This window comes from Notamacropus eugenii, chromosome 1, assembly GCF_028372415.1.
Source record: "Notamacropus eugenii isolate mMacEug1 chromosome 1, mMacEug1.pri_v2, whole genome shotgun sequence".
In the NCBI taxonomy this organism is placed as follows: Eukaryota; Metazoa; Chordata; class Mammalia; order Diprotodontia; family Macropodidae; genus Notamacropus; species Notamacropus eugenii.
This window is the reverse complement of record NC_092872.1, coordinates 17129945-17157450: the sequence shown is the minus strand read 5'-3', so window position 1 is coordinate 17157450 and position 27506 is coordinate 17129945.

Sequence of the window (27506 nt, the reverse complement as noted above, 5' to 3'; positions counted from 1 at the left end):
TCCCATACTTCAGTAGGAATTTCTCATTTCTTGATAAATTCAGAGATCTTTCTAAAACATCTGGCAAGGTTTTTTATTTAAATTGGCAACTTTTAAATCCATTCCAATTCATAGTTTCCAAAATTCATACACCAAATATTTCTTGAGAGTATATTATGTGAAAGGCAGGGGACAGCTATTCATATTATTACATACGTATGTGTGTATTTCTTCAAAATTTTGAAAAGTCAACAAAATTTCAAATGATGCAGCAGGTGCATTACCTTTTACGTATAATTCCACTTATAAGTTCATCATATAAGGAAAAATAGTGTTTTCAGTTAAAAGGTTTCAGCATAACCATCCACACAGTGAAAAACCATGTGGATAGATAATAGCTATTTTTGAGATGGTAGAATGAAGTGACATGAAAATGTCGGTGTTAGACATATAGTACATATATGTAATATACACACTGTAAATTGACAACGAACTGGACCCAGAATTGAATACTATAAAGATTGAACCTTGGAATGTTTGGTGGATGGGTAGAGGGAAGGACTGCCAGTTTTCTATATGAGAAAAAAACAGCTTTTAAATATCAGTATTATGATAATACTATATTTCTGTGAATCATAAACTACCCCATTTCTGAAAAACTAAAATTGTGAAGCCATCAAAAGGGAAATGAAGAGATAAATTGGCTGAAGGTTATGGTAAAAAGCTTATGTCTTATTGCAATTTGTCACATTAACATTGCAACTAAGAAATGAAATAAAAGATCATAAAGAGGTGCATACCTAAAAAAAAGTATGTTGGTCACTGACTGAGAATGAAGAATAATCAACCAGTAGAAATGCACATGTTGCATTTGTAACCACCAACTTTTTCCTGAAAGGAAGGCCTGAAGCACACTGATTGAGTTTGGTATAGAAAACTTCAGGGGCCACATGAACAAGAGTTGTCCAAAAGGAAAGTTCTGGGATAAGTTGCAAAACATAAAATTGAACGTAATTCTTGATGAGATTGTGGATTCACTGAATAATTAAAGCATGATGGCCATGAGATTTCTTTAGAAATTTCTTATTTTCTGATAGATTCTGATGTGTACCTGAATGTCTGACATGTTCTTTAGTTAGTTATTAAGTTATTTCTATCTTGGAAGAGAAGTGGATAAGGGGAGAATATGTAGGGAAGTATTCCTAGGGATTCTTTTGCTTCTCCTTTCTCTTTCAATTGATAACCCAACTGTTTTGAATCACTGAATGTGTATGTATATATGTGGGCATGGTGGTTAAGTGTGTGGGATAATTCAATTCAAGCCTGTTGATTCATAGATATAAACCTGTCACTTAATATTCTCAGCTATTTGATATATGAAATTGTACAGTGCAAACTGAATTATACAGGTGAAAGTCTATTTTCTCCTGTACTCACAAGTCTTATCACTTTTTACTAAACCTGAGGCCAAGAGATGACAGGTTTACACCTCTGTGTCCTATCCCATGTTCTGGTCCTCCCACATCACAAAAGTATGGCATGACACAGCTTATAGACTAATCACCACTGAAAAATGGTCTTCTTTCTTTCCACTTTTCAGTGACCTTCACCTCATTTGGAATTTCTGAGGAGATTTTTCTTGCTTTGTTGTTGTTCGGTTATTTTAGTCATATTTGATTCTTTTTTTTACCACATTTGGGTTTTCTTGGCAAAGATATCAGTGTGGTTTGACATTTACTTGTCCAGTTCATTTTGCAGATGAGAAACTGAGTTAAACAGAGTTAAGTAATTTGCCCAGGGTCACTCAGGAAGTGTATGAAGCCAGATTTACACTCATGAACATGAGTCTTCCTGACTTCAGATGCATCACTCTATCCACTGTGCCACCTAGCCAGCCCTTTCCTTACTTTTTCACATAGTACCCACAGGTGCACATGAGTCAGAAGTTTTTCACAATGAACAATAAAGATTCTGGAAATCTTGTGGTGCATAAAATTTAGCTTATGTTCTCTCCTTCTTCTAGCTGGTAAATTCTTAAAAGTGTATTTAGCAAGTATCTGAGTCCATGCATTGAACTAGAAATTGAATTTCTTACTTCTCTCCCCCATGTGCAGTATTTTAAAAATGAAAATTCCTAATTCTTTTAGTTATTGTGGCTAACATCTCCAGCCATAAAAGTTAACAGGCAGGACCCGCTATATTTTTTTTCTCATATTCTCGCCTTCCTACTAAAATAACGATTAATTTCCCTGGTGCCTATCACCCTTGCACAGCAGGGTTCACGCTTTATGTTTCAAATTCTATTACTTAATATCTAAAAGGCAGAAGGGAATCATTTATATACACTGAATTCCCTCATGGAGGAAAAAATGGCAAAATAAATCGACAAAGCAAATGTGTCTCATAGCCAGCACCATCAGCACTTGTGAATGATAAAAAACTTCCACTGAATTTCAAATTATTTACCTCCTTACATGATGATGTTGGGTCTGCCCGTTGACAGTGACAAGGAACAAAATCAACCTTGAACATCACTTTTTGAGCATTAGCTTACATGATTATGTGAGAGAAAAAGATTGTTTATGGTGTGGGGCATGAGGTCAATGAGGTGACTCTTGTTGGCATGGATGCCATTATGTTGTTGGTACTGACTTCATTTTCCTTTTATTTGAAAATAAGCAGTACATGTCGTTAGGTATAACTCTATTGAATCTTTTTTCCTAAGAAGTTTCTTAAATAAATAAAGTCACCTTTGCAAAGGACACAGAGAATTAGTCATTATGGAATTTGGTTTAGTTAATTAGTATTTTGTCAAATATTACAGATATCTGTAATTCCAAAAGGAGATCTAACCACATCACTTCCCAAATCAAAAATGTTCTGTGACTTCCTACTGCCCCTAGCATAAAATATAAAACCTTCACCCTGGCCTTTAAAGTCCTCCACAGTCTGGTTGCATTTATCCCTCCAGTTTTGTTTCATATTGCTTCCCTCCATACATTCCTTTTCCAGGCAAACTGCCTTTCTAGTTATTCTGTAACGTTCTCAGTCCTCTCTTTGTACCTTTGCACATGACTGGAATGTGCCCTCCCCATGCCATGTTGCCCTTACTTCCATCTCATCTATTATCTTCAGCTTGCTTAAAAGTATAAATCAGGCACCATCTCAATCATGAGGTCTTGGCTGATGTACCTACCTCTCCAATACCCTTCTGTTTCCAGAGCTCTTTCCCTTTTGAAATTAATTTGTTGTTTTTGGTGTAATGTTGTTTCACCTGACAGAATGTAATAAGCTCTTTAGGGCAGGGGCTATTTCACTTGGTTTATTTGTGTTTGTATTCCTAGGATCTAGCAAAATATCTGAGGCTTTTTTACAAAATCTGTACCATAGTGCTTGCTATAGGGAACTCTTATTTAGGGATTCTGTCACTAGTAGATTAGCATTCACTCTGGAATTTACAAACTTAAAGAGATTTCTGGACCACTTCAAAGTAAAATGAATTGCCCAAGATTAATGAGGCACTGGCTCTCAAGAGCTGAGATGCTCTCTGGCTCTAAAGAAAGGTATAAATTCTCAGAGGGTGAGTAGTTTAGTTTTGGGGGGTTTAGTTTTTGGAAGAAGATGTATATCAGATGAGATTCTGGGAAGTCTCTATACAACCCCCCCTGGCTTTGAGAACCTTCTCTGTTGTACTTCCTTCTCTGGTAGCTACGATCAGACAGTTAGGGTGCAATTGTCTGTTGAATTCAGACAAAGGAAGCCATATCTGTTGATCTTTTGATTTCTCTGTATTTTCTTTGAAATTCAGGGTGCTGACTCCCTGAACTAACTGAATGATATATATGTACTTGGTTAAAGGAAAGGCAACTTTTGAGGAGCTAAACATCACTTTAATCAAGCACAGGTATCAGAGAAAATCAAAGTAAAAAGTTCAGAGAAATAAAAAATCAACGGATAGTGCTTTCAAACAGTGTGACCTACATACATAATACATATTTACCAGAAAGGGAAGCACCAGCCTCTGGGGTTTCAAAAGGCCAATGAGGGCTAAGGGGAAGGCTGCTTAGTAGCTTCCCAGAGTCTCATCTGGCACACAGACTTTCTTCCAAAAACTAGACCCCCAAAGTAAAGCCTCACCTTCAGAGTATTTATACCTATTTTAGAGGCAGAGGGAATCCAAACTCTTGAGAACCAGTGTCTCATTAGCAATAGCTGTGGCTGTTCCTAGAAATCTTTCCTAATCAAGCTCCCCTTAATGGCATGCCCATTAATGGGTGGAAAAGATATTTAATCACATTAACAATACAAATATATACCCTGTTTCTAGTTAAAGAAACTCTAGTTTCTGTACTTTACTCCTAGGAAAGACTCTTGATTGATAAAGGCAAGATTCAATAAGGCACTTGATTATATTAAAACAAATTATACTAAAACATCAAAAGATCCTATTTTGATTGCCATCACAATGTTCCCAAAGGAGGACTTGAAGTCAGGTATGAATGATTCAGAAATCAACTCTACATCTCTTATACCATGATGCCTTTTAGTCCGACCCTTTGTGTATGGTAAGTGATAAATGCATATTTCTCATATCCAGTCAAATTGTTGAAGAACAAAGCAATAGGTTGTTTTGTTTATGTTTTGTCATGAGTTTGCCATTCATAAAAAATGTGGATAACTTGAATTAAATGTGTCTCCCCTGCATCTCAGAGACTTCCAAAAGTACAAATGTGCATTTTATAGCACATTAGTTATAAAGATTGACAAAGGAGGAGCAATGTCTGTTTACTCTATGGAAAGATCCAAAGAATGTTTATTGCTGTAGTCACAAAACTGATGAGCTGAAGGATTACAGGCTTACCAAAGACATTAGTGTTCAGTGAGTAAAGCTCTCATTTTTAAAGATAAAGAAATTTAGTCCTTAAGAGGTCCATCAATATATATTTGTTAATCACCGACTGTGTATGACAGGCGCTGTGCTCCGTTAAGTGTAGAAAGAAAGCAAAAGTCAGCCTATGACCTCAAAGAACTTCTAATCTACTGAGGAAGAAAGAATACAAAAAACTCTTACAAGTGGGATTGGAGGTAAAGGTCTTCAAAATGGGGAAATCATGAGAAATCCAAAAATTGTAACCAGGTGGCAAATGGAGATGTTTGACCTGGGCTTCCTCCTTAAATAGAGGTTCAGAGATGTCTACCTTCCCATCAGAGATAAAGGAGTAAGATCAGGGCAGAGCATGAGGATGAGGGGAGAACTGAGGACTGAAGAGACCTTGCAAGATGAGTTCCTGGGACAGAATGGCAAAGCCCTAAAGAGGGCATCGGAAAATGAAGAAGTCTCATGGCTTCTCCAGAATCTCAACATAGGCAGCCACAGAACCTGGACAAGATCAATGCCCCTTTGAGTAATGGTACTGACTATACTCTTTCTGATTTCCTTACAGCAACCTGTTACTGTAAGTAATATGTTTATCTAAAACTATGTATGCGCCATTACCAAATCAATGTTTTGTGTTTCTGAATGTAACAAAAAACACAAGTAATTCACTACCTCTACACCAAGTCTTTTAGGTGACACTCATATCCAAAAGGTACAGAACCTAAATAATTCAGTCAGTGAGAGGATCTGTTTATAATTTTTGCCTAGAACTATAAGCAATCTCCACCCCACCTCTCTCTCTCTCTCTCTCTCTCTCTCTCTCTCTCTCTCTCTCTCTCTCTGTCTCTCTCTCTCTCTCTCTCTCTCTCTCTCTCTCTCTCTCCCTCTCTCTTTCTCTCTCTCTCTCTGTCTCTCCCTTTTTCCCTCCCTTTCTCCCTCTCTCTCTCATGCATCTAGGTCAATCAGTGGTTAGAGTACTGGAGTATGGATGATCTGAATTCATATCTGACCTCAGACACCTACTAGCTATATGACTCTGGGTAATTCACCTCAAAGTCTATTTGTCTTAGTCTCTTCAAGTGCAAAATGGGGGAAATAATAGCACCCATATTCTTCAGTATTTATGAGGATTAAATTAGCTAATATTTGCAGCAATGTTTAGAAGAATGTCTCACATACATTAAACACTTAATAAAAACCTCCTTTGTTCTATGTTTAGATGTGTACATTTTGGGTTCTGAAAATCCTGACTTTCTTTTAATGACAATCATTGTATCATTAGTATTGACACCTTTTCCCCCTTCATTGCTGCCTCTCCTCTCCCTCAACTAATTCTGAAAACCCCTTTAGTCCCCTTAAGCTCCACGACTAGGTCAGTTGATGAGGGGGGATTCCTTGTTTCCCATATTATTTCATATGAACTTGAATGATGTCTATCATTTTCCATACTGTCCTTGGTTCCATGTCTCCTTTTATATTTCCTTAAGTTATACATTTACCTTACTGGAGCAGCTTGATGGTGAAGTGGATAGAGCACCAGTGCACGAGTCAGGAGGACCTGAGTTCAAATCTCACCTCAGACACTTGACACTCACTAGCTGTGTGACCTTGGGCAAGTCACTTAACCCCATTTGCCTCATCCTGGGTCATCTCCAGTCATCCTGATGAATATCTGGTCACTGGATTCAGATGGCTGTGGAGGAGAAGTGAGGCTGGTGATCTACACAGCCCTCCCTCACTCAAAACAAAGTCAAGTGCAAGTCATGTAATGATTTCTCTGATGGTCTGGTCTTCTTCAGCAACGAAGGACAAACACACACTCATTTACCTTAGGAGTCTGAGTCAGGTGGTGTGGAGTCACAAGTAATCCTTCTCCTTCATTCCATTCTTCCTTTTCATCTCTTGCCATTTGAATTATAGCATCTCCTGAGATATAGTATTCTTTATTGTTCATACATTTTAATTCAATTTCCTCTTATACTTGACTAAACAGATTCTTTTATATGTCACGCGTATGGTGGTTTTCCTGGTTACTAATTCTTGTAAACTAAGGAACAAGTCTTCAGATTAGAGATACCCAAGAAATTAAAATGGAACAGATCAAAGTTGGGCTGTGGAACCATAGTAAAATATGATTCACTAATAAGAAATAAGAGAGACTAAAGGTATATACTGACGTTCATTCTTCAAAAAGAGCTTTGAAAAGTGCTAGGTAGCCAAGATGGTAGATAGGAGCAGTCGGCAGGTTGAACTCTAAAGATTTCCCTCAAAACCTTGTAGTTTTTTGTTTTGTTTGTTTGTTTTAATAATGCTTTAAATCAAGTTTTGGAGCAGTAAACTCAACAGAAGATTAGGCATTTTTATAGCCTAAAAGAACTTAAGAGGTCAACAGGAGAAGTCTGTGGCAGCCAGGTAGAAGCCTGTCCACAGCCTGAATGCTTGGCAGTGGCAACAGCAGCTGCAGCAGAAGCAGCAGAAACTTTGGGAGCTCTCAGCCCAGAAGTGCTAAGGGGGTCAGACAACTTGTCAGAGAGAGACTGGGAAGACTTTACTGGCCTTGGGAACAGCTGTCACTGATTGACAAGTCTATTGCCCACATATATTCTGGGGTTTCCATTCAAAGGCATAGAGGAACACCTATGGCTTATCACAAGGAAACAAGGTCCTCAGTGACAGTTCCTAAGCAAAGAGGAATGCTAGCACATATATCTGCAAAGAGGAGAGGCCCTTCCTGAGTAAAGACCAGAGCACAGAGGAGGAGAATACACCTTTCTCATGATCACCACAGCTTGAAAGAAACAAATAACTTGCAGACTTCCAGAACTAGCTCCGAAAACAGCAACATGAAAAGTCCTAGAGCTTGAAAGAGCGCCTCCTCATCTCAAGGTGAGTGGAGCCCAACTTTAACTTAAAGTTCAAAATAAAAAAAGGAGACTAGAAAAATGAGCAGACAACAAAAATTTCACCATAAAAATCCACTAAGATGGCTGGGGAGTTGAAAACATAAACTCAGAAGACCATATGAAAATAGCCACAAAAAAGACCTCAAAGAAAAATTCAAGTTAAACATAAAAAATAATCCAAATTAGAACCAAATCCCAAAAGAATTCACAGAAGAGATGAAGAGATAAGAGAGATTGGGGAAAAAATGGGAAAAATGGCATAAATCATCTATTGTTTCTTAAATGCATATGGGGGTAATTAATTAGCATCTCTCAATTTTGTGAAAAGAAAAATTCAGAAATCTACTTGTAACGTTCCTAACTGGATTAAAACTCACTCTCTCTCATAACTTGTAAAGCCCCTAATCTTTAAGCCAATTAGAAACCAGAGTGCCTAATTTTGTATTTTGGCTTGTATCCTAGTTAATTGTTTTCTTTTAATTACTTGACCTTATTTTATTGTTTGTAATACATAAAAATCTGTTTCTATGTATATTCAGGGTCATTGGACTGACTAGGAGTTCACTGACATGTTTATTATGCCTGTTTTGCTAATAAATCATATAGTTCAATTTGCTACTTAGTTATTATTAATTAACCACCACAGTGCAAAGGTCAAAATCAACACTAAATTAGAAGCTGGAATTTGAAAATAAAAGACGTAGTAGGGGATTATTCAATAGTGTAACTTCATTGATTCTAATCAGACACACTCAGTTTTGTATGTGTGTGTGTGTGTATGTTTGTGTGTGTGTGTGTGTGTGCTTCTTGCCTCTTTTATGTGAGATAGTATACTCCATTTTAACTCTCCCTTTCCCTTTCCCTTTCCCTTTCTCCCAGAACATTCCTCCCTCCTCCCTTAATTTTAGATTTGTCCTAGAATGCCCTCCACTTTTACCCAACTGAGATGAACCTTTCTTATGAATCTTTCAAATTTCTTGCGATTAAAAAAATGTTTCACCACATCTTTTTGTTGGTTGTGCTGCTCCAGGATTTGTTTGGGGACATTATTTTATGACTGTTTGGAGATGAATGTGGTAGAGTTACAATGATTTATTGTTTACTCCACTATTTTGGCTCCTGGAAATCATTTATATGATCTTAAACAATGTGTGCAGCCTAAAATTTCATCATCCTATTTCCATTCCAGTAATTGGCTTTTCTGACCTTAGCTTGCTTTGCCTCCGCATATAAGACCATGGTCAAAGCCTTATAAGTTTTGTGGCATTTGCAGTATTTTGTAGCTAGTAAATACACTCCACCAAGACAAACTCTGAGAATTCACAGGTAAAGTCATACTAAAATGATGTATTGCATCAAAAATTTAGTGGAGGTTTCCACTGAAATATTGAAATCAATTTCAAATTTCTCAATTGAACTCACAATTTCAAGATGATACAATTTTTTTTTTAACTCACATCTCCTGAATTGAGTCTAATGGTATGGCATAACAAGGATCATGACTAATATGGTGATTTCATTAATTTAGGGAACTGCCATTTATTGAAAACTCAATTTATTAAATCAGGTCAGTACCTTCTTTCCAATTTATAACCTGGGAGACTGAACTAAGACACTGAACAGTTAAGAGATATCTTTAGCATTACAGTATGATTCTAAAGCAAGACTCAGTCAGATTTCTAGGTCTCTTAGGTCAGTATGCCTCCCTCTGCACATCTTGGAAAATGTCACAGCCCCTGGCCTTGAGAAGATAAAGAGTAGAATGAGTTAGATAAGACATGTAGAGAGATAAGAAAGACAAGATCTAGACAAAGTATTACAGGGAATTTAAAAAGTGCTCAATTAGGGGTGATGATGATTTTCAAATAACAATACCTGATATATATATGATATATCATACATTATTTCATTGCAATGTCAACAACCTCTCTGTGAGACAAGGGCTTCAGATATTACTTCCATTCTGCAGATGAGAAAACAGCCTGAGATAATTCAAGTGGCTTCTTCTTGCACACACCAACTGTGTAAATTACGAGTCTTGGTCTACCTTATTCTAAGAAGACTTTACAGAGGAGAGGGCACCTGAGCTGGGACTTGAAAGAAAAGAAGTCTTTCTATAGAAGATGAGGGTGATATTAAGAGAAGATTGGATATTAAATTCAATAGACTATTCTGAGCTTTTGAGTTCAGAAATACAATTATTTTTGAAAAATACAATGATCCTGAAGTAAGTTAAATGGTACAGTGGGCATACTAATTGGCTTGGAATCAGGAAAAGTTGATTTCAAATCTTCCATAGAAGCTTACTAGGTGTGATATCACGGAAAAGTCACTTAACCTCTTTCTGCCTCATTTTCCTTAGCTATAAAATATCAATAGTAATAGTCCCTACCTCCAGTGGTTGTCATGAGTTTCAAAGAAGAATATTTGTAACATCTTTAGGCACAGTCTTGCACGTTAAGTGACTGCTAAATGCATGTTCACTTCCTTCTTCTGGGCCTGGAGTCCAGAACACCTCAGTTCGAATCCAGTCTCAGACACTTCGTATCTATGTGACATTAAACAAGTCACTTAGCTTCTGTTTATCAGTTTCTTCAACTGTAACATGGGGATAATAATGGCATGTGCCTTACAGGATTCTTGTGAAGATTAAGTGATTAAATATTTGTAAAAACACCTAGCTTTTATACAATTTTTAATATGTCTGTCACATAGTATATGCTATAGAAATGCTTCTTTCTCTCCTTCATTATCTCATTCTTTTCCTTCCCTCCCTCACCTTTTCCTTCCTCCCTTCCTTCCTTGCTAACTTCTTTCCTTCCTTACTTCTTTTCCTTTTCCCCTTTATTTAGGGAAAAGTAGCCTTCAAGGAGGTTCATTGTGAAGCTTGTAGGGTCCCAGTTCAAATCATAAAGTGGTGTTTTGTTCAAAGAGTCCTGAGCTGAGGGGAAAGTTACTTTTAGTTTTTTTTTTTTTTAAATTGTTTTAGGTTATTTTTTAAATTAACCTTTTTTTAATTTTTTTTTAAGTTTAGGTTCATCTTTAAATTAGCCTTTAATTTTACAAGGTTGCTCCATGGTAACCTGACTCACTACAACCATGGACAGTGGTAGGATGGGAAGGTTAACATAAACTTTGATGGGTATTAGGCTTAGGTATTTTGGATGCGCAATGCAATCAACAAGCATTTTCTTTGAATATGTATGTTATAGACAGGTGAATTCACAATAATATCCAGAAATAGCTACTAGTCAAGTTTGACTGAAAAATAGAAAAGATTTATAAATTGCAATAGTATAAAATAAGCCTGAATAAAGTAGATATTAATTGAGCCCAGTTATGATAGACATTGATAATTATTTAGCATGTATATAGTACTCTAAGATTTGCAAAATGTTTTACATATAATTATCTCATTTAATTCATACCATGATCTTGTGAAGCATGTACTACTATTGTCCTTATTTTATAGATGAGGAAAGTGAATCAGATAAAGGTGAACCAACTTTGCAGGGCCACATAGCTATTAAGTCTGAGGCAACATTCAAATTTATGTCAGTCTTATTCCAAATCCAACATTTCTCTCTGCTCCTGCCCCTGGTAAAAGAAATACAAGATTAAGGAATTTGGTTGTTTTCCCAAAGAGAGGTAATAGAGACTTCTGTTCATAATTCTGATGGTCTGACCAAATAGGTAGCATGTACTGGGTGGAGACTAGCTTAGTAAGAAGAAATATTTTTGTGAGGTAATGGGTTACTCATCATTGGAAGTCTTCAGATAATACTCTAAACTGTATTCATGCTTCAGGGTAATATTAGTTGATATCTCAATTCCTTTCAATTCTAAGTATGTATGCATTTCTGCCTTTAATCCACGGGCAAGAGTGAGTGGAACTAATTTCATGATGTTGGAATAACTTTGCAGTAACTTTGGAGTAAAATTAGTTTCTTCAATTTTAACATCAAAAAATTTGGATAACCTATTCAATAAAACATGTTAGGCTTCCTGCCCCTCCTGCTTATGGAAGTTGGTGGGGAAAATGAGATAAAAGATGTGAAATTACTTGTAACCTCTCCTGAGAAGATGGACATATATGTGTAATGCATCACTAGTGTAATTATTACTAATAAATCTTCGTTTCTTATCCATCAGTTATGACAAATTACCCAATAGGTGCATTATGCACATTCCCAGACATCACCACATAGAGATTTTAATGTTTACAAATACAGATATTTGAACTAGATACCTTATCTATATTTATGGAGATATTTTTTTTTCCTTTTGTATTCTAGAGGCCCTTAGGCCAGGACAACATTCTCACTGCAGCTCAGAATATGAAATCAAGAATGGCAGGAAGAAAAAATATAACTGAAAGCACATGAAATAAGTTACTTCAGAGAACAGGATCTCAGAAAAAAAATCAGAGTATCCAGGATTTCCAATAAAATAGTAGAGTAAATAAAATATATCCCATTTTCAAGAACCTCGTGAGATAATTATGCTAAATTTTCAATCTTACAAAATAAAATATTTTAACCTTGAAATTGTCAATAGAACAATTTATTTTGCCATAATATTTACAAAAGTTTTTCAAATATGTTACCATGTTTATATGTCTATACATATATATGTGTGTGTATAAAATATACACATGTATAAACACACACACATATATATGTATATATATATATATATATACATATTATGAACTATGAAGAGATTTTGATAACTTACTTTTCATGCATACTTTCCATAGAACAAAACTTGACATCTAGTGAGGATCTATAAGTGGAAACTCTTCTGGTTTATAATTATATAATCTAGAATCCCCACCAAATGTCTATCATAATATGTTAATGGATACAGAAGATACATCCCTTGATCTGATTAGCTTTGTAGTTTTCATTCTATGACTAAGATACAGAAATTACAAATATAGCTACGTAAAGCCTGATTTATAGAAATTTCACCTGAACATGTATCTTATAGCACTAGATATGAGGAGAATTGAATGAGATGATACACTCCTAATTTGCAATACTTTCAGAGTATAAAAATTGAGATTATCATGTAAAATATATCATCAACTGTGCCCTCTAAAATATTTTAAGAGAACATGAAAAAGAAAAAAAAATGTAGCTTAGGATTTCTTTCCTTTCAGAAAATAGGATATTTGACTTCCTCAAATTGTTATTTAGGGTTTTCTGGAATACTTATACATGATTTTCTATGTTTCTTTACCCCAAGCATCTTTAAAGCATTTAATTTAATACCCTTTTCCTGGACTCATTAACACCTATTTAGTTGCCTGGCATCTTTTCAACTGAACCTTTACCCGTAATTTGGTATGGCCATAGCTATGACTTCATTTGTTTAGTATAGGTAGGCTCCTGCTTTGTAACTCATAGTCTTAGAGTAGCCTTGATTACTTAGAGACTAAGTAACTGCAGTAGCTCAGTCACTTAGCTGAAATGTATCACTCTTTGGGGATTTGAACCCACACTCCGCCAACTCTCATTTCACTATTCTGCATAAATGTGTAGTACATGCCTATTGAACCTGTACTTAATTGAAGTTAGACACTAATTGCAATGAGAAAACATTGCCAAATTTCTAAATATTTTAGGGGACTGCTTCTCTGGTTGCTCCGCATGTCCAAAGCTAGACTCGATATTTGTTGCTTTTTGACTATGCCCTTGGGAAATGCAACTTTCACATACATGTGAATGTATGTGTGTATGTGTGTATGTATGTATATGTATATGTAAATGTATGTGTGTATAGTACTTTAGCTTTTGCCCAGTTACATGTAAAATTTATTTTTAACATTTATTTTTAAAACTTTGAGTCCCAAGTTCTCTCCCTTCCATCCTTCCCAATCCCAACTCACTGAGAAGGAAGCAATTCTACATCAATTATACATGTGTAGTCATGCAATACATATCTATAATAGTCATGTTGTATAAGAAAATATAGGCAAAAAACTCAAGAACAATAAAGTAAAAAAAAAACGTATTTAAACCTATATTCAGACACCAGCAGTTCTTTCTCCAACATTTTTCATCATTAGTCCTTCAGAGTTGTCTTGGATCATTGTATTGCTAAGAATAGCTGTAATTCACATCTGATCATCTTACAATGTTTCTTTTACTTTGTACACAGTACATTTCACTTTCATTAGCCCATGCAGGTCTTTCCAGATTTTTCAAAGAGCATCCTGGTCATCATTTCTTCTAGTACAATAGTATTTCATCATAATCACATACCATAAGTTGTTCAGTCATTCCTCAATTGATGGGCATCCCTTCAATTTCTAATTCTTTGCCCCCTGAAAAGAGCTGCTGTTAATATTATTATACATATAGGTCTTTTCCCTTGTTTTCTTTTAAATATCTTTTGGGATTCAGATAGAGATGGGGCATTGTTAGGTCAAATGGTATACGTGATGTTAGAGCTCTTTGGGCATAGTTCCAAATTATTCTACAAAAAGGTTGAATCACTTCACAACTCCACCAATAATGCGTTATTGTCTTATTTTCCCACATTCCCTCCAACATCTGTCATTTACTTTTTCTGTCTATTACCCAATCTAATAGGTATGAGGTAATACCTCAGAATTATTTTAATTCACATTTCTCCAATCAGTAGTGAGTTAGAGTATTTTTTCATGTGACTATGGATAACTTTGATTACTTCACCTGCAAACTAATCACATCTTTTGATCACTTAATACTGGGAAATAACTCATTTTTATAAATTTGACTCCATTCTCTAAAGGTTTGAAGGAATGAATGAAAGGAATGAAACCTTTATCAGAGAAATTTGTTTCAAAATATTTTCCATAGTTACTATTGCTAACTGTATTTTCCTCAATCCTATTTTCCCTCTGTTTATTCTACTTTCTCTCTACTTTCACTCTATCCTTCCTCAAAAGTGTTTTACTTCTATCACCTCAACCGGTTTGTCCTCCCTTCAATCAGTATCCCTCCTTCTTCTCTTATCCTCTTCCCCTCCTGCTTTCCTGTAGGGCAAGATAGATTTCTATACACAAATGAATGTGTATGTAATTCCCTCTTTTTAATCAATTCTGATGAGAATATGGTTCACTCACTCCCCTTTAATTCCCCACTTTCCCTTCCACCATAAAAGCCTTTTTCTTGCCTCTTTTATGTGAGATAGTATACTCCATTTTAACTCTCCCTTTCCCTTTCTCCCAGAACATTCCTCCCTCCTCCCTTAATTTTAGATTTTTAGATATCCTTTCTTCATATTCATCTCACACCTGTGCCCTTTGTCTAGATTTAGTCCTTCTAAATATCCCAATAATGAGAAAGGTCTTATGAGTTACAGATAATCATCTTCCAGTGTATGAATGCAAATATGTTAATCTTATTAATTCCCTTATAATTCCCCTTTCTTGTTTATCTTTTTATCTTGTCTTAAGTCTTGAATTTGAAAATCAAATTTTTTATTCAGCTCTGGTCTTTTCATCAAGAATGCTTGAAAGTCCTTCATTTAATTGAATATCCATTCTTCCCTTTGAGAGATTATATTCAGATTTGGTGAGTAGGTGATTCTTGGTTGTAATCCTTGCTCCTTTGCCCTCTGAAATAACATACTCCAAACCCTTTGATCAATTAGTGTAGAATCTGCTAAATATTATGTTGTTTTGACTGTGGCTTCAAATAAATTTCTTTCAGGCTGCCTGGACTATTTCCTCTTTGACCTTGGAACTGTGGAATTTCTGGCATTTTTCATTTTGGTATCTCATTCAGCAGGTGATCACTGGATTCTTTAAATTTCTTTTTTTGCCTTCTAGTTCTAGAATATCAGGGCAGTTTTTCTTAATTATTTCTTGAAAGATGATGTCCAAGCTCTTTTCTTGGTCCATGACCTTCAGATAGTCCAATAATTATTAAATTATCTCTACTAAATGTATTTTTCAGATGTTTTTGTTTGTCCAATGAGATATTTCAAATGTCCTCTAATTTTTTTCTTTTCGTTCTTTTGGTTTTGTTTTATCTCTTTCTTGATTTCTTATGAAGTCGTTAGCTTCCATTTGCTCCATTCTAATTTTGAATTAATTAATTTCTTCAGTGAGCTTTTGAACCTCCTTTTTCCACTTGGCTAATTTTTCTTTTTAAGGCATTCTTCTCCCCGTTGGCTTTTAGTACCATTTTTATCATTTGGCCCAGTCGATTTTCTTCAGGTTCGTGTGTGTGTGTGTGTGTGTGTGTGTGTCCTTTACCAACTTCTTGGCTCATTTTTCCTGATTTTCTTGCATCCCTCTCATTTCTCTTCTAAATTTCTCTTCTGCCTCTCTTACCTGATTTTCTAAATCTTTTTCAAGCTCTTCCATGGCCTGAGACCAATTCATATTTTCCTTGCAAGCTTTGAACATAGGAGTTTTGACTTTGTCAGCAATCACAAGCACTCTTTTCTGCCCTGGAACTGTAATGAGGGTCCTTGCTCCATTGTGACTGCAAGCTTTGGTCTGCTATAAAAAGGCCCACATAATCTCCTTCTGACCAGTTGTTTAACCCCCTTGCCATCTATAGGCTGAGAACTCCAGAAGCAGTTGTTGCCACTAACACTGCTTATTCAGTGATTCCCAAAGTCTGCTCTTGTTTTGCCATGGTCTAACCTGTGCTGGCACAAACTGTGCTGGACTGTACTCCACGCTTACCCAGGTGTGACAGATCTTTCCTGCTGACATTCTAAGTTGTCTTTGGCATCTCTGGGCTGAGAGGTCTAGAAAATGCCACTGCTGGCAGTGATTCAGTTGCCCTAAGGCCTGCTCTGGGTTTGCTGGGCCCAGTCTCCACTGCCCTGGGATCTGTTGGACTGGACTCTTCTCTCATCCTGGTGCAACAGACCTTTCCTGCCAACCTTTCAAGTTGTCTTGGTCTGAAAATTTGTTTCACTGCATCTTTTCATGGATTCTACTGCTCTGTAATTTGTTTAGAGTCATTTTAAAAAGTATTTAGATGGGTCCTGGGGACAGATTAGGGGAATGCTTGCCTATGTTGAATCAGGATAGAACTTAATAAGCATGGCTTTGAAGGAATTCTCACTCATTCACTTATAGTCATTCCTTTGGGAAGAATACTTTGTTATTTTTCCTATAACCCCCATATACTTTCCCTTGCTCCTACAGTCTTGTATCATGATTTTGCCATAAATTATAAATGGTAAAGTTGCATTTAAAGTAATTTATTCCCTGAATATGACTATGCAACACAATGAAGAAATAAAGTATGTCTAATAATTTATCAGGAGATGGTAATAATTTTAATACATATGTTTTAATATATTTATGAATCTATTAACTTCTTAGTGCTCACATTCAAGTAATTGTTTCAGAGTTTTTAGGTAATAGCTGAGGAAAAATGAGCATATGTCTGCTGTCACCTCATTCTTTATGATATAACATCTATCTCAGAGGTTCTCTTATAACCAGACCTTGCCACATTACGACACAAAGACATTGGCTGAATTGAAAATGGCCCTACAACGTTAATGTCATATGCTTGCTGGAAAAAAAAAAAGGATAGATTGATTGAATCTAGCTTAATTATGTCAAACTGGATCTTTTCTAACAAATAAGATTATTTTTTTCACAACTTTGGCTAGGCTCTGGAAGAATTGCCAGAACCCAGGGCCTGACTTCTTTGCCCAGGTTTTCATGAGCTTTCAAAGAGCAGAAGTGCCAAATTTTACTTATAGCCTGAATTCTGATTTCATGTTTAATTCTTTTGAGCTAGTTTTCAGAATCTCAAACTTGCTGCAGGTAAAATAAACAGAATAATAACATTCAGAACTTTTTGTTTTGTGGCTTTTGTTTTCCATGTCCTACACAGGTAATGGTTAAAGAAGTGAAAAAAATCTCTAACCCTGATAGCTTTGTATGGGAAGAAGACCTCTGTTTAATTAGTCAATCAAGAATATTGAACTAAGTATTACCAACAAAGTAAATGGCATTGGGAAGGAGTAGAATATTTTCAACCACTGGATGAAATGAAAGAACACTATGTTAGAGGTGTTTTGGTACTGTCTAAAGAGATTCAGTGATGTTTGATGGACTTTGCATGGAAGAGCAAGTTAGCTGGTTACCCAGAATTTGAATGCCTGGCTAACTTAGTGATGGATACCTTTCTAGGTAAGTCACTGAAAGGGCATCACCTGAGGGAGAAGGAAGAGAAATGTTTCCTTGATCATCTGACTTTACAAGAAGATTCTCTCATAAACTTCAAAGATTTGAAGGATATAGGCTTTTTTAGTAGCAACTTAGTCATGTCCTCAGAATACAGTAGTATCTAAATTGGGAGGCAAGAATAAACTGTACACGCTGAGGAAAGGTAGAACAATGACTGTGCTAGGATCCCAGAAGAAAAATGCACTATACTTAAGGGGGAACCTCCACAAAAGAGAAGAGAACTGACAATAAAGAGTTCTGACTTACTCATTGGTCACGTATTCTCTCAAATCTCTATCTTATTTTCCCTTGAATGCCATATGTACTTCTAGGAGAATTCACACCCTACTTTGGAGGAAATGTTTTGTACCAAATGTTTTATATCACCGTTGTAAATATGTATTTCTACAAAGCAGTTTAGTCTGACTCACTATTTGGCATCACCTGATAGGAAGCACATCCTAGTGATATGGGTGTTAAAATCAATTACTTTAACTAGAGCCAAATTTCCCCAAGCAAACATAGTTAAAATTCACATAAAATCATAAAGTCTCCAAAACCATGGCATGAGGAGAGAAAACTTAATTGGCAGCCTTTATGTACACAATTTTTCACATTCAAGAAAGAAAGAAAATGAAAGTGCAAATAATAACCATAATAGATAGAATTTATAGAGCACTTTAAGGCTTGCAAAAAGACTTTACAAATACCATCTAATTTAATCCTCACAACAACTCAGGGAGGTATGTCCTGCTATTATTTTGATTTTACAGATAAGGATATTGAAACAAGACAAGGTTAAGCAATATAGTTAGTAAGTTTCTGAGGATAGATTTGAACTCAGGTCATGCCTACTCCAAGGCCAGTACTCTATCCATAGTTTAGTTGCCAAGTATGTCTTAAAGCAAAACCAGATTTTTGTCAGAAGATGAGATTATTGGTACCAAGGTTAGAACTATTTTCAGGTCTTTAAACTTATAGACATAGTAAGCAGTATGATAGAAGTACAGACAAGGACATCAGGGCTTTGCATCCGAGAGAACATTTTGAAGTATGCTACAAACTTAAGTGTATGCTAAGTTTTTAGGAGCCATCTCACTGTGATAAATGATTCAGCTTGAAAATGACTGTAGATCATCTTAATTTTTATTTTTTATTTGAAGTCAGACTCAAAATATGGAGGAACAATTCAGTCAGAAAGAAGAGCAAGTCAAGTCATAACAATGGTTTCTCTATATTAATGAAAGCCAGAGCCCCAATATGCAGAATGGTGAAGGCTTTTTATTCTAAATAAGAATTCACAATAATCTTACAACCCGAGTAAATTAAGCAGAAATGTATAATAAGCAAGGACTGAAGAGTGATAGTATGTGATCTGGTTGTGAAATTTTTAGTAGTATTTCCAAATTATTTCATTTTTATTTTAATTGGTGTCTTTTGTTTTTATGTCACATACATTTCCAAATGTATTACTCTTCTCTCTGTCTACCACCCAGAAAACAATTCTCTTTAACAAAGTCTTTTTTTTATTTTTAAAGAAAAAGATTAATAGGAAAATCATATTTTGGACTTTCTTTAAACTGTGCTCTAGGTAGTATTTCCTCTTACCTTTAATATGAAATAATATGAATTGATGTATTAAGTTTTACAAAGAACTTTAGAAATATTGTTATTTGATTCTCACAGTTCTTTACAGTAAGCATTATTATGATTAGCTTATAGATATGAAATGTGACTCAGTGATATTAACATGCTTATTTGGCTAGATATCTAAAAATTCAAATATCAATCATTCACGAAATATCTATTAAGTGGTTATAATGTGCCAGGCACTATGCTAAACTCTGGAATGATTGATTGAATCTAGGTGTGTGTCCTGCAAATTCAGTGTATTTCATTAAAGATAAATTGCACAATTACCATCGTGTTTGGAGGTTCCTACTTTTAAACTATTACTGTATATAAGCATATACACATATATACAACGTGTAGTGTATGTACATACCTATATATAAATGCCAATATGCATATATATTTTTAAAGTAATTTGGAAACAGGAAAACATCATCAGTACTCAAGAGGTAAACATTGAATCCTTTGGATTAGGATTTTGACCTTTGAAAAGTGCCGCAAATCTACATAAGAAAGAGTTTTTTGTTTTGATTTGTTTTGTTTTTTTATAATGGAGGGGAAATGTGTATGTGTGTGTGGAGAGAGAGACAGAGACAGAGAGAGACAGACAGAGACAGACAGAGACACAGAGACAGAGAGGGACAGAGAGAGAAAAAAGAAAAAAATAGAAGAAGGAAAAGAAGGAGATTGGAGGGGAGGGAAGGGTGAGAGGAGGAAGGGATGAAGAAAAAACACAGAAATCATAACTGCGAAAGTGGAAGAGATGAGCTCACCCATGAAACAAAAACAGATGGAAAACTGGATTAGAAATCACAATCAAATAATATGTTGCTTACAAGTGACACATTTGAAAAAGAAAGGCAGATTTAAAATAAATGACTGAAAAAATTCTAATGTGATTCACCTGAGGTAAAAAGGACAGGAGCAGCAACCGTGATCTCAGACAAAGCAAAAGCATTAATTAACCTAATTAAAAAGGATAAGAGGGGAAACTACATTTTGCTAAAAGGTTCCATAGAGAATGAAGTAATATGACAAAAATTTACAAATTTCTCTAATAAAGATCTCATTTCTCAAATGAGTAAAATTTACAATTAAAAGTTCTTCCCTCTGGATAAAAGGTTAAAGAATATGAACAGGCAGGTTTCAAAACAAGAAATCAAAGTTATCTATAGTCATGAAAAATGTTCTAAATCATTGAGTAGAGAAAGGGAAATCCAAACAACTCTGAGGAACCACCTCAAACTTACAAGAAATTACAAATGCTAGTTTGAGGGGAAAGTGGATACACTGGTTGGCTGTTGTCCTTCATTCTTGAAGAAGACCAAAATGATATCAGTAGGTCATAATCAAGTTGCAGTGTGTCCGACCTTGGCTGATAAGACCAATACAAGTTTGTAATGATTTACCACAGGTTAAGCACAGATAGTCCACGTAAATATTAAGCATGGATTCTCTAAATTTTCATATCTTACATATATTTTGATCTATTCCAATTCTGCTTTGTTCAGAAAGTACAGCACCTACTCTGATGAGGGTACACCATGTTGGGTAGTCCTGTACCAATGTCTCCCATGTCACAAAATCAATTCCAAAATTCTTAATAGAGGCCTTGAGGGTGTCATTAAATCACTTTTTCTGATCACCATATAAGCACTTCCCCTCTGTGAGTTCACCATAAAATAGTCTTTTTGGCAAGTATGCATTTGGCATTCAGACAATACGGATAGCTCATCAGAGTTGTGCTCTCTCCAGTAGTTTGAATGCTTGGAACTTAAGTCCAAGAAAGGACCTCAGTGTCTGGTATCTTAGCGTGATGATGTTCAGAATCTGCCTAAGACAATTCAAATGGAAGCAATTCAGTTTCCTGGCATGGTGTTGGTATACTGTCCAGGTATCACAGTTCAGTTTCCTGGCATGGTGTTGGTATACTGTTCAGGTTTTACAAGCATACAATAATGATGTTAGCACAACGGCTCTGTAGACCTTCAGTCTGGTAGTCATTCTAATACCTCTTCTGTCCCACATGTTCCCTCAGAGACTCCCAAACACTGAGTTAACCCTAGTAATGTGTGTCAACCTCATGTTCAATGTGTATATCTCAAGAAAGAATACTGCCAAGGTAAGTGAATTCACAGTATTCAAAACTTCTCCATTTGCTATAACCAATGGTTCTACATATGGGTGATGTGGTGCTGACGGATGGAGCACCTGTGTTTTCTTGGTGTTAATTGTTAGGCCTAAATTGGAACAAGCAGCAGGCAATCAATCCATACTTTGTTGTAAATTAGCTTCAGAGTGCATTATTTAAATGCATAATCATCTGGAAACAAAAAAATCATGTGCCAACACTTCTTCCACTCTAGTCTTGGCTTGTAGCCTTTTAAAAGTGAAGAATTTCTCATCAGTGAAGTGCCAGTGATGTAATGCTCATCCTCATTGAAGGTATTTGAAAACATGACTGAAAATATCATGCTAAAAAGCAAGGAATCAAGCACGCAGTATTATTTTCCTCCATGGTTGAGTGGGAAAGCATAAGAGCATCATCAATTTTCTAGACTCTGGACAAGTCTGTCATTGTAAAAGTGATGTATAATATTGATGAAGCTTTCTGGGCAACCAATTTTTGACATAATTTTCCATAAGCTCTTGTGACTGACAATATCAAAGTCCTTGGTCAGATCTACAAATATTATGTACAGAACTCTGTTCTGTTCCCGGCATTTCTTCTGGAATTGTTAGGCAGCAAACACTATATCATCTATTCCTCAGCCCTTTCTGAATCCACACTGGCTCTAGGTAGATGACCATCTTCCAGGTGAAGGATCAGTCTACTATGGAGAACTCTAACAAGAATCTTGCCAACAATGAGTAAGAGGGAGACTCCCTCCCTATATCATCACAGGACAATTTGTTTCCTTTACCTTTATAGAGAAGGACAACAGAAGCATTCTTCATCTCTTGGAGGACAACCTCCACTTGCCATATAATCCAGAAAATTGCAGTCAGATTTTGTATGAGCAGTGGACACATCCACAACCTTGTAAGTCTCAGCTGGAATAGAATCAGCACCAGGTGCTTTGCCACATGAAAGGAGCCTAATGACATTCAAAATCTCTTTTTCTGTTGGAACTTCGGTCAGGAAGGGCTTGATTTCAACATGAGGTAAAACATCAATGACTTCAGTATTTCTTAATGATGGTCTGTTGAGAACACTATGGAGGTGTTCAGTCCATCTTCCTAGGATATTGCTCTTATCGCTAAGCAAAGTAGCTCCGTAAGCATTGAATAGTTGAGATGCACTATAGGTCTTTTGCCCATAAATAACCTTCAGAACATCATAAAACTGCTTTGAATTGTTCCTATCAGCCTAAAACTAAATTTCTTCTGCCTTCTTACTGAATCAAGACTCTAAGCTTTGCTTGTATTTTACTTTTGATGGAATTAAATGATGCCTTTTCGAGATGGATGAACTATCCTGGTGATAAATCCTGAGAAGTTCTTGTTTTTCATTTAGCAACTTCTGAATTTCCCCATCATTTTTATCAAATCAGTCTTGATGTTTGTGAATGTTCTGACCCAGATGAGCAAATGCAGTGCTGTGCAACAAATCTTTTGTCCACTCTTTTTCTGCTCCACTGCCACCAACTATGTATTGGCTCAATTTCTCCTACAAATTAGCAATAAACCATTCTGGCTCAGAGAAGTGTTCTAAGTAGTTGACATTAATTCTTATGGTAGTCATTTTGCCTTGCAACCAAAACTTTTGTTGAATGAGAATATTTATCTTGCAGATGATAAGTCTATGATGAGTTCAGCACTCTGTGACACACATTGTCTCCATCACTGTCACATTCTATCCCTTCACCCTACAGTCACATTCTATTAAATGTCAATTATGAGGATGTATACATGAAGTTTTATTGTGTTTAGGTCAATGGAAGTTGGTGTTGGTGATGAGAAGGTCATGAGATGCACATGTTTTCCATAACAAGTGACCATTGCTGTTATCGTTTCCAACTCCATTTCTCCCAAGCGCTCCCTGCCATATGGTGCCCTGAGACTACTCTAGAATTAAAATAAGCTTTTTCTCTCTTGGTACATTCATGATAAGAGTCTCTAGGTCTTCATAGTATTTTTCTTTGACCTCATCAGGGTTCATCATAGTGGAGGCGTAGGTAATGATGATGGTGGCATGGCATTTTCCTGAAAGTGGTAATCACTTTGTCATGACTCTGTCATTTGCTCTTTTTGGTGGGTATGCAAGCTTGTTGACCAGATTAGTTTTGATCACAAAATCACCAACTTCATGGTACTACCCCTCATTGTGAGCACTCCAGAAAAATGTGTATCTAGCTCCAATATCAGTAAGATGCCCATAATTTGCCAGCATTGTTTCACTCAGAGCTATTTGCATGCTAAACCTGCTGAGTTAACTTGCAAAAAAAGTGAATTGTCTTTCAGGTTGACTGGATTTTGCATTTTATATAAGTGGATGTACATTCCATGTAGTGATAGTGAGTAGGATCATCTTTGCAGAAGTTTTTGTGCATTTTTTTGTATGTGTTTTGACTACAGAGTGGGATTCCCCCCAAGGTTAGGTAAGCAGACAATTTTAGGGCAACTTTTCTAACTTTTTCCTCACACCAAGAGGTAAGCAGTTTGATCCTTAAGAGGCTGCTCAGACACCCCAGGAGGGGGCTGCTGAATTCTACTGCTGCTTCCCTTGAGAAGATGACCCTACAGTCTCAGTCATCTGTGTGCAAAGTTGTGACTACATCTCCTAATGTATCTGTATCTGCTGCTTCATCACTTACTTGTTACCATAGGACTTTGAGACAGGTAAAAATGGTGAAAACGGTATGGGTGGTGTCTTTTCATTCATGTGTAAATTGAGGCTATGGCAGAGTTGCACAAAGTTGGGGACCTCAATGTCTCTTCCAGAGTAATTAGAGTAAATATGTCTGGCAATAGATTGAGATGCAGTGGATGACCTTGGCTTCTTCAATGTCTAACTAAACTCTATGTGCCTCATAGCAACTCGTTCAGGAGCCTTGAACAAATTGTTCTCATCCACCCATTGGGGTAAACATCCCCCTAACTCACTAATGAGTTTGAGACCCCTCAGTTACCCTTAACATGGTTTAGTCCATCTACCAAAACAATTTGCCTGGATGTGGCTGCTGTATATCCTGAAGCTTCTTGGAGCCACAGGTGAGAGTGAGGCTGATCAGGTGGATATTAAAAGTGAAAAGCAACCCTGAAAAGGCTCAGCAGTCTTCACCCCAGAGGTACTATACTTCCTTGAACACCCCCTACAGCCCAGATACACTCATGTAAGTACACCAATGAACTGCTGGTAGAGCTATTAACTTGTCTGACCAATATGAAGAATAATTTGGAATTATACTCAAAAGAAACTATACCTGAAAACTGGGTGTACCCTGTTACACAGCAATACCATCACTAGATCTGTTGCTCAAAGAGATCAAAGAAAAGAGGAAAGTCCTATATGTACATAAATATTTTTATGTGGTGGTAAAGTACTGGGAATCAAGGGGATACTCATGAATTGAAGAATGACTGAATAATGTGCGGTATTTGATTGTGATGGAGTGCTACTGTGCTATATCTACGAGGTAGTTTCAGGAAAAATATGGTAAGTCTCACAAAAATGGATGCCAAGTGAAATGAGAAGAAACAGGATGTTATGCAGAGTAAAAGCAATATTGTAATGCTGACCAACTGTGAAAGGCTTGGCTACTCTGTTCAATACAGTGCTCCCTGACAATTTCAAAGGACCCAAGATGAAAACACATGCTATCCACCTCCAGAGAGAGAACTAACAAACTCTGAGTGAAAATGGAGGTAGAAGTTTCTCACTTTCTTTATTTTCCTTGATTTTTTTTTTTTTTTTGCACTACAGCTAATATAGAAAAAGGTTCTGCATGATTTCACATGTATAACTGATATTGTATTACTTGCCTTCTCAGGATGTAGGGACAGAATTTGGAACTCAAAATTTAAAAAGAAAAATGTTAAAATAAATAAATAATGGATATTTTTAAATGTTAAAGAAAAATAAAATTATCTCAAATTCTACTGATAAAATGATGAAAACCTCAATTTTACATTTGGAACTGTCCATGTTCTACTTAATTTTTCCATTAATTAGGATAAACAGTTAATTAGGGACAAACTGCCAAACAGGAAAATACCTTGACTGATGTGTTCTGAACTTGGATGCTAGCTAAACATTCTTTGTAACGCATTGTCTCTAATGAACATGTTGCCTTCTTTGCTCTCAACTCCCCTGAGTCATGCCATGCTAAAAGAATTTTCTTATGTTTCTAGATTTTTCTGGCTACAGTTCAATAATATTTTCTTTTCTTTTTTCTCCAAAGTAATATTGAAATTAAATAAGAAACTAGAAATTGATCTTTTACAGTATCAGGGAAACATTCTGCTCATTTCATGAAGCTACATGTAGGTGATAAGTCAGGACAAGGGAAGTCAATGTTGATTTTATTTTTATTTCTTTTTGAAACATCTTATTACCTTTTAATATCATAGTAATTTTCAGATAAAATATGTTCTTCAACCACTAAATTTTCCCTCCTAATACTGAAAAATAAAGTTTAGAAAGGAAGGAATGTACTGGTAAATATTTAGCAACTAACTTTCCAGAAAAAGAAATATATCCATGGAAGTCCCTTTCAGTTTAATTTTCATTAGGAACATTTTATCCATCAGTTTCTTAATTCTAGAGTAGACACTCAACAAAAAAAAATTAAGCTCTGATTTGCAGTACTTTCCATAATGTGAATGCCCACACTGAAAATTCAACAATCTAAAACCAGGTCAAGCCAGGTATAGCACAGGACTAAGCAACATTAGCCAAAACAATGAGCATCTGATAATGTGCTCCATACTATTTTATAGCCATTTTACCAACCTCTTAACAAAAAAAAAAAAAAAAAAAGCAAACAAAAAATAAGCACTTCATACTCTTTAGCATTAATTTTAAAGGGGTTTCTTTTGCTGAGGTTGTACTGAACAATGCTCTATTTTTAAAAAGTATAATTTACATATCTCAATAAAGCCATAGTATGACATAACTATTCTAAAGACAGAGTATACTTATTCAATTGCTCAAAATGTTTTTGTATATTACATTCAGGAGCTGCCTACACAACCAATTCTTCATTTTTTAAAATATCCACTTCTGTGGTAAATCATTATTTTAGAGGGTCTTTCATTTTTAGAAGTAGTCAGAAGACAAGATTAGTGACTACAGGGAATAATTGACCTAGGCATTACTCACCAATTCAGATCCAAATAAAGGTTTAGTTTTGTTTGTTCAGATTCTAGAGAAAATTGCAAAAGAAAAGAACTAGAAATGGTTTGAACAACGACATAATTGCAAAAAAGTCTCTAGGTTATCATGGTAACTTTTTTAAAGGGGTCACAGATGACTTCTAATAAAAAAATAAACTTATACCTCCACATGCGTATTTATTATTGCTGGCATATTTCCATAGATGTTCATATATATGCATACATATGTGGGCACACAATAAATGTGTTATCAATTTAATGGATTTTAAAGCATTTAATATAATTTTAGGTGAAGAGATTCTATGTCTCTGAGAGAGATTTGAGACAATGCAATACACTCCAGTATTACTCAAAGCAGCATCATTTAATAAAGTCGAAAAGTAGTTTCTTAAATTTAAATGCTAAGATATCCAAAAATAAAATTTCCAGAAAAATTTGTATTTATTCAACCAAATTGCAAAACACATGCTCCTCAGAAGAACTTTCTTTCCTTTCTCTTTTTCTCTTTCTTTCTCAGATCACATTTACTTATGACAACATTATTGTGCATGAATGGTATCATGCATAGGTTAAACAT